Source organism: Myripristis murdjan, chromosome 8, assembly GCF_902150065.1.
Source record: "Myripristis murdjan chromosome 8, fMyrMur1.1, whole genome shotgun sequence".
Classification (NCBI taxonomy): domain Eukaryota; kingdom Metazoa; phylum Chordata; class Actinopteri; order Holocentriformes; family Holocentridae; genus Myripristis; species Myripristis murdjan.
Genome location: NC_043987.1, coordinates 10,686,362 through 10,693,812, shown reverse-complemented (window position 1 = coordinate 10,693,812; position 7,451 = coordinate 10,686,362).

The window sequence follows — 7,451 nt, the reverse complement described above, 5'->3', positions numbered from 1 at the left end:
AACCGTATAAGTTAGCCTTAAAGCAAAGGGCACTTAAAAATGGTAAAATGTTACAAGCCATTATTGACTTCTTTCTTTTCAAAATGTATACATCCCAATCATTTGTCTCGCTGTAACCAACATGCTAAACAAAGCATGACAGCTGTATCTAAAACCACCGTATATATCTTTTTTTTTTTTATTATTCAAGTAAAAAATGACAGGACAATCACTTTTTTTTTTTTTTTTTTTTTTTTTTTCACAATTTATTTATTCATTTTTGTCTTTTTTTTTTTTTTTTTTTTTTTTTTTATTTTATTTCACCAAGTGGACATAAAGTACAGACAGTAGACATACAGTACAAAACACAACAGCCAGCACAATTGCAGTTACAATGACATGTATATAGGAAGTGTGTGTGTGTGTGTGTGTGTGGGTGTGTGTGTGTTTGTGTGTGTGCGTGTGCGTGTGTGCGTGTGTGTGCGTGTGTGTGCGCGTGTGGGTGAAGTAGCAGAAGGTATGGTGTTATTATATCCGATATGGTATAGGTAATATAATACGGATAACTAAACAATAAAGTAACGATCAAATAAAAATGAATAAATAATTAAATAAATAAATAAATAGATGATAATAATAACAATAATAATAATAATAATAATGATGATAAAAAAAAATTAAAAAAAAAAAAAAAAAAAAGAACATACATATATGCACGCACAAACATACACATACATATGCACACACATGTTATATGTATATACAATAATATAATATAATATAATGAGAGGTAGTATAATGCATTATGATGTGATGTAGCACAACATGATATGACACAATATAATATAATATATATAGCACTATAAGAAATAATATTACATAGCATAATATTTCACTGTTATATAATTAATATTATTATAACACTACAATCATACAACCATACTATATGTAATAACTGTATAATTATATTATATATAGTAGTCATAATAATAACAATCATATGTTGTATAATTATAACATAACCTAATGTAAATGAATATAACATGGCAGCGACAATCATCAGAGTATTAACTGATTAATGTATATATTTATATATTGGTATGTGATAATATGTATTTAGATATGTTGATATATATTGCAGCAGGGGATGAGATCAGACTGGGGCATCAGGGGGGTAAGCAAGAGGCCCTCCCGCCAGGTCCAAGTGGTACGGCCGGGTGCCCCAGAGGGAGAAAGGCGAAACGGTAGTAGGTAAAAGCCCCCCCCCCCCCCCCCCCCCCCCTCTTGTTTATTTATTTTAATTTTATTTTCCCCTTATTATTAATTTATATATATATATATTTTTTTTATATAGTTTTTATTTAGGGGCGATCATACCTTGGGCCGCACCCAAACCCAGAGGTGGCTGCTGGCTCGTTGCAGATCTGGCCTCCTGTGCCTCTCCCTGGTCAGGGCAACTCCCAGACCCTTGGGAGGGGGTCTGCCCACTGAGGAGTGGCATTATTTTGTTTTAATTTTGTTTTATTTTAATTATTTAATTATTTATTAATTTATTTTTGGGGGAGAGGGGGAGAGGTAGGGCCCAACCACTCCGCCCCCCACCTGCCCCCACCGGAGGTCCCGTTGCGCCCCCAGAGAACCAGGCAGGGAGCTCCCGCTCACCTCCACCCTCAGCCAATCCAGTCCGGACCCACCCCCTGCCTATGTTTTATTATAATGATTGCCGGTAAGATAAATTAAAATAATAAACGATAGGACAATCACTTTAAAATTAGGGGGAAAATGACCAGAAAAACATATTTGTAATTATTAGGAAAAATAAAAAGGACTGAAGTGAATTTTGTTAGGATGGGGAAATACAACCTTTCAGAACAAACGCTCTACTGTCCACAGGCTTCTGGGATTCATGGGATTAAAGGGAAACCCTGGGATTGCATTTATTCTGTCCAAATCCTTTGAGATTTGATTGGCTTTTGGGGTGGCACCATCGATGTCCTAGCATGTGTCCCACAGGCTGGATTGAGTAGCTATGATGTAGATGGTTCACAAATAAATCACATTTATATTATTTGAAGACTGCTGCCTGGTTTGGTGGAGATACTGGTGGTAAGAAAAGCACAGACAGAGAGAGAGAGAGAGAGAGAGAGGGAGAGGGAGAGTCCAAACTCCAGTATTTCCCCCACATAGTGAATTCTGTGAGGCTCTGTGATGCTTCTGCTCTTCTGTGCGTTGCTCTTCCCATGCCTGCTCACACCTGTGTAATCTTTACACCACATCATTCACTCTGCTGCCGCAAGTACGTTGTTGGTATTCATTACTAAACTCTTGTTAATCCTCTTTGTATGAGCACATGCAGCAAATCAACAGCCGATGTGAGTGTCTGTCCATCACAAATGCACAAATCCATGTGCAAACTGGAAATACCCAGGCATACACACTCATGCGTGCACATAAACACACACACACACACACACACACACACACACACACACACACACACACACACACACACAGATTAAGATTACACTTTCGTATCTTAACAAAATGTGAAGCCAGTGAATGCTCAGTCCTGATTTCCGGATTTGTAGGTTATTACAGTGTTAATATACAACTCTGAAAACACGGGGATCACAAGACAAAAACTTTTTTGCACAGACTGGCTGCTTCAGCACTGAAACTATTAAAATGGGTTTGATCCCCGCATATAAACTTCAAGAGCGTCACAACTTAATTTACTCAGTATTTGAATGCATCCTGTCCTGGCCCTGGAGAAGATGTTGCTTGCTCAAGTTTCAAAATTTAGGCTGTATTGGTTATATCACCAGGCTTCTCGCAGGCTAGAAACAAGCAAAACAATCCTGATTTCTTCAGATATTGTAATACTTTCAAGATCTCTTTGAAAATGTAGTGATGGAAATCTCTCTGCAGTGTTTCATAAATGGCATCTTCTAAGTCAATTCTGGTAAATGTAGGCCTCCTCAACCTACCAGGCATAAAGTTACATGGGCATAATACAACACAACAAAGTTTTCTATATAGCACCTAAACTTGAAATTAAAAGTAGTGTTTTCTCCAAAGGTGCACCCTTGTAGCATCCATAGAAATCCTTTTGATTTTAGAATTCCTCACTTTGACTGTGTTATCAGCCGTATACTCATCTGCTGCAAGTACACTTTAAACTTTTATGTTAGTCAGGAAGGATTAGCACAAGGACACTGTTTCATGCTGCACAGCTGGACTCTTTGGTGCCGTCACAAGACGAATCCGTGCAAATCTGCTCAAACTAGAAGACAATTCCAGTCCACCAGCTTTTTTCAAGAACATTATTCTCCATGTTATGCTGTTTTGAAGGAACTTGCATTTTGTAGTGCAAATACAAGGAAGTATGTGGGTGTTTGGTGGATTTTTATGCATGAAAATGGCATGAAAGATACATGAGACCAGGGGCCTGTTTAGTCCACTGTAAAAGGAGACTAACTAAACATGTATTCAGCAACATATCCCATGCAGTCACTTTAACTACAGAAGAAACGTCATCAGTTTAATGCCCATGACATTTTGTTCAGTATCTATTAATATAGGTGTTAAAGGCAGACTATGCAGTTTAAACTGGGGCACAATATTAGGGATGAGGCTGAGGAAGAATCAAACCCCTCATGCCAAGACAAAAAAAAAAAAAAACAAAACATAGAATTAATGTAACACTTTTAAATGCCTGTGTTGAACCTAATGTTATTATGTCAAATGTACACAGAAACATAAACAATGGAGTGAAACACTGCTATATTTTGGGTTATTTGGGGGTAAAAGAGGTGTCTTGAACTAGAATATAACTCTTTTGAGATTTGAGTGGCGTTCATCATTCTTTACCACATCATAACAAGGTGGGGTGTCCTCCCATTTGAAACTGTGTAGTCTGCCTTTAATTTAAATTCAGTTTCATTTGATCAGCCGTATTTTGAATTTGCAACAAGTCAAATCTTATGTGTCTTTAATTGATATACTGCGTAGTTCCTAAAGCCATGATTGCATCCAAAGCCATAAAAATATCTTATATAAATAAGGAGTTTATACTTGTTCAACCACGATATTCCCAGCTGATTTACAGTATATTAGCAGTTGTTATATGAAGCAGAGCCATCCTGCAGCTGGAGGACGCAGCACCCACGCTGACATCCGCCCCGCTGACGTGACCTCGAGCAAGATACTGAATCTCTTCCAGCTCCAGCAATGCTGCTCTGTGTCCTGCCCTCTGTTCTCACTGCAAAACAAGACTTTCTCTGTAGGGATCTATGAAGTATCACCTAATTATTGTCCTGTGAATTAGTAAATGCTTGAGACTTAAATGAACCATGCTACGTAATGAGCTATCCACTAGCCCACATCCCTGAGGATGGATTCTCATTACATTAAGTGAAGGAAGTTTATTGGACACTGACATGCATAACTCAGTGTTTCCAGGGGCTTGGTGCGGTCACATGGACCCTTTCCTGCCTCTCAGTGGCTTCACGCTAACCACATAATCATATGCCATCTCTGGGGTCTGCGCCTGATGAACCAAAACAACTCAGGGGGTGGGTGGATGCATGTTTCTCATTGCCATGGAAACATAATCAGCATCCTTACCTCTTACGATAGGGCCCTTGTGGTGAGGTGAACTCCCACCCACTTCTTATTATACTCTCACCCACACACACACACACACACACACACACACACACACACACACACTTCCCATATGTTATGTAAGAATAAACTTCCCCCCCGCTGCTTCTGCCTCTCTTTTTCTAAACAAACTTCACATGCTGGCATCAAAATTAGATGAGGAAACCATAAAATAGTTATATGCTGGTTTCACGGTGCACCTGCGTCACACTCAGGCATCTGAACACCCTGCACAACTTCCCCACCACTTTTCCTACCTCCATGAGTCATCCGCAGCAGCGCGCCTCAACTCTGGATCAGGTTTTTTTTTTTTTTTTAATGCAGTTGAGGGCCATCTCTTCTCTTGGCTCGTACCCACTGATGAATATCTGTGGCTCAGAGCAGCCAACCTCAAACAGTTTTGCATGTTGTGACTGATATTGAAAGATATAAACAGCTGCATCCTGCGTAAGGATCATTTATAGCCTGTACAAGCTGTCTGAAAAGGTCAGTGTCTGTTGGCAGAGAGGGATTCTGATGCTTCTTCTGTTTGCCTAAAGGTTATTGCTAAACTCAGCACTTCACTGCAAACCACGCCACTTCATCTTCAATAAGAATGAGCACCGGTACACTTCAAATGACTAGATACTCCCTGATTCCCATCCTATATATCTCCAAGAAATGTCAAGGATAACTTGTTTTTTAATGGAGGGGCAAAGGCGGATATGAAAAAGTTGGAGGATGTCAGTGATTAAAGTTAATGTGCTGCGAGTTGCAGAGTGCCTCATGCTGTCATGCTGTGCCGTATGTGGGCTCTTTGAAACCGCAGATAAGAGGCAGGCAGCGGGGCCAGCCTGCTGGGGGTGATAAATGTCAACAAAAAAAGGCAAGCATCTGCTGCCGAGGAGCTCCGGGCCGGACGCACCAGCCACCAACGTGGCAATAACCATGGCGACAAGGCCGATTGACGCCTACATCCAGTGCCGTGCTCAGATTGGGGTATGACGCACGACCCCCAGCCCTGAGACCTGATGCTATCACTCCAGCTTTTATTTGTGTGTTTGTTCATGTGTGAGAGAGAGAGATATAGAGAGAGAGCAAGAGAGAGAGAGAGAGCTTTTTGTTGTTGTGCAAGAGGTTTTTCAGATGAGAGGGCAAGGACAGTTGTTGCTAATACTCCCCTCGGGGGCGTAGGCACAAAGACAGAACATGCGCCTGAGATTTGAGCAGCCATCTCTGATACAGTGACATAGTGTGTGCAGCTGGCTGAATCCCACAGGCCCCTGCAGGCATTCCCTGGTTCATTCACAATCCCCTCCCCTCTGCTATTTCCCTTCCCCCAGAGGGCGTTAAGCCAACCTCTACCCATCACATCGCATTACAGAGCATCAGGCAGGCAGAGGCATGTGCTATGCAACAGATGAGCATGTACAGTAACCTACACTATGTGCCCACACAGTGCACTGGCCTAAGGCGGTACAGGCACGGCAGCAACAGTGTGTGCGCAGCCTGGGTGGATGATGTTGCGTCTGTCTGTCTTTCTCATATCCCTTCTCCCTCTCCTTCTTTCTCTCTCCCCCTCCAGACGATCCTGGTGGGAGACAGCGGAGTGGGGAAAACCTCTCTGCTGGTTCAGTACGACCAGGGCAAGTTCATCTCAGGATCCTTCTCCGCCACGGTCGGCATCGGCTTCACAGTGAGTCCCAGTCCCGCCCCAGTCACTCCTCCCGCCCCAAATCCTCTTTGCGCTCACCCACTGTCCCCCCCTTGCCCATCCACTCATTCTTCCTGTCTCGCCCTCTCACAATTTTGCCTGTTTCCCTCCTCCCTCCCTCCCTGACCTCCTGCTGAGGTCCGACTTCATCCATGTGTTGACGAGCACCATGATAGGCTGCTTCACGGTCATGGTTGTGACATAACAGATGAGCAAGGCAGGCCTCCTCTCTTTCCTCTTTCTCTTTAACCCCCTCTGAGTGTCTCCAGTGCAGAGATAATTAATAGCACAAGGACCAGCAGCCCATGTTTTCCACTGTGGGATGTTGCTTCCTCTCACTGCATTCATTATGATCTTTAACACTGTGTGCGTGTGTATGTGCGTGTGTGTGAGTGTGTGTGTGTTTGGGGGAGGGGGGTTACTTGAAAGAGGGGACATTGTTAATGATGCCATTAGTATGATTAAATTACTGTGAAGAGAGCCCCGCTAATGAATGCCGTGGCAGCCAGCTGTTCGCTGCTGGATGTCTGTAGCAAGGATGTTTTAAGTAAGGGCCATTTGGTGCCCTGTGGTGGGCTTCTTACCTGAAAGCAAACTGAGAAAAACACACCATGAAAAACATATGGCTCACTATACATACATACATACATACATACACATACACACACACAAACACACACACAAGTATATATATATATATCTGCTGTGACAGTGATGACTTTGGCTTCATGTCACTGTCATTAGAGCAGCGACTTTGTGTTGAAGTATAAAATTGGCTTTGCCATTTCAAATTTAGCAGAGCTTTTGTGAAACTCTGTGCTTTGAGTTTGAAAAAAAAAATGCCTTGCAAGGAAAAATGTTCAGGTACATGAAGGCTGGGAGTTGACAAAACTATTCTCTTTCACAAGTCTACCGGATTTGAACTTTTTTCTGAGATGTTCATATTGGACATGCACTCAGTCAGACTTGGATCAAACAGTGCTTGCAGATATAATTTAATGGATTGCTTTTCTTGGCGTATCCAGTGGCCAGATTGATGGGGATTGCCACAGAAGGCAATACAATGAGTGCTAGAAAATAATGCAGTTCCACACATAAAACGCACATAAAATGT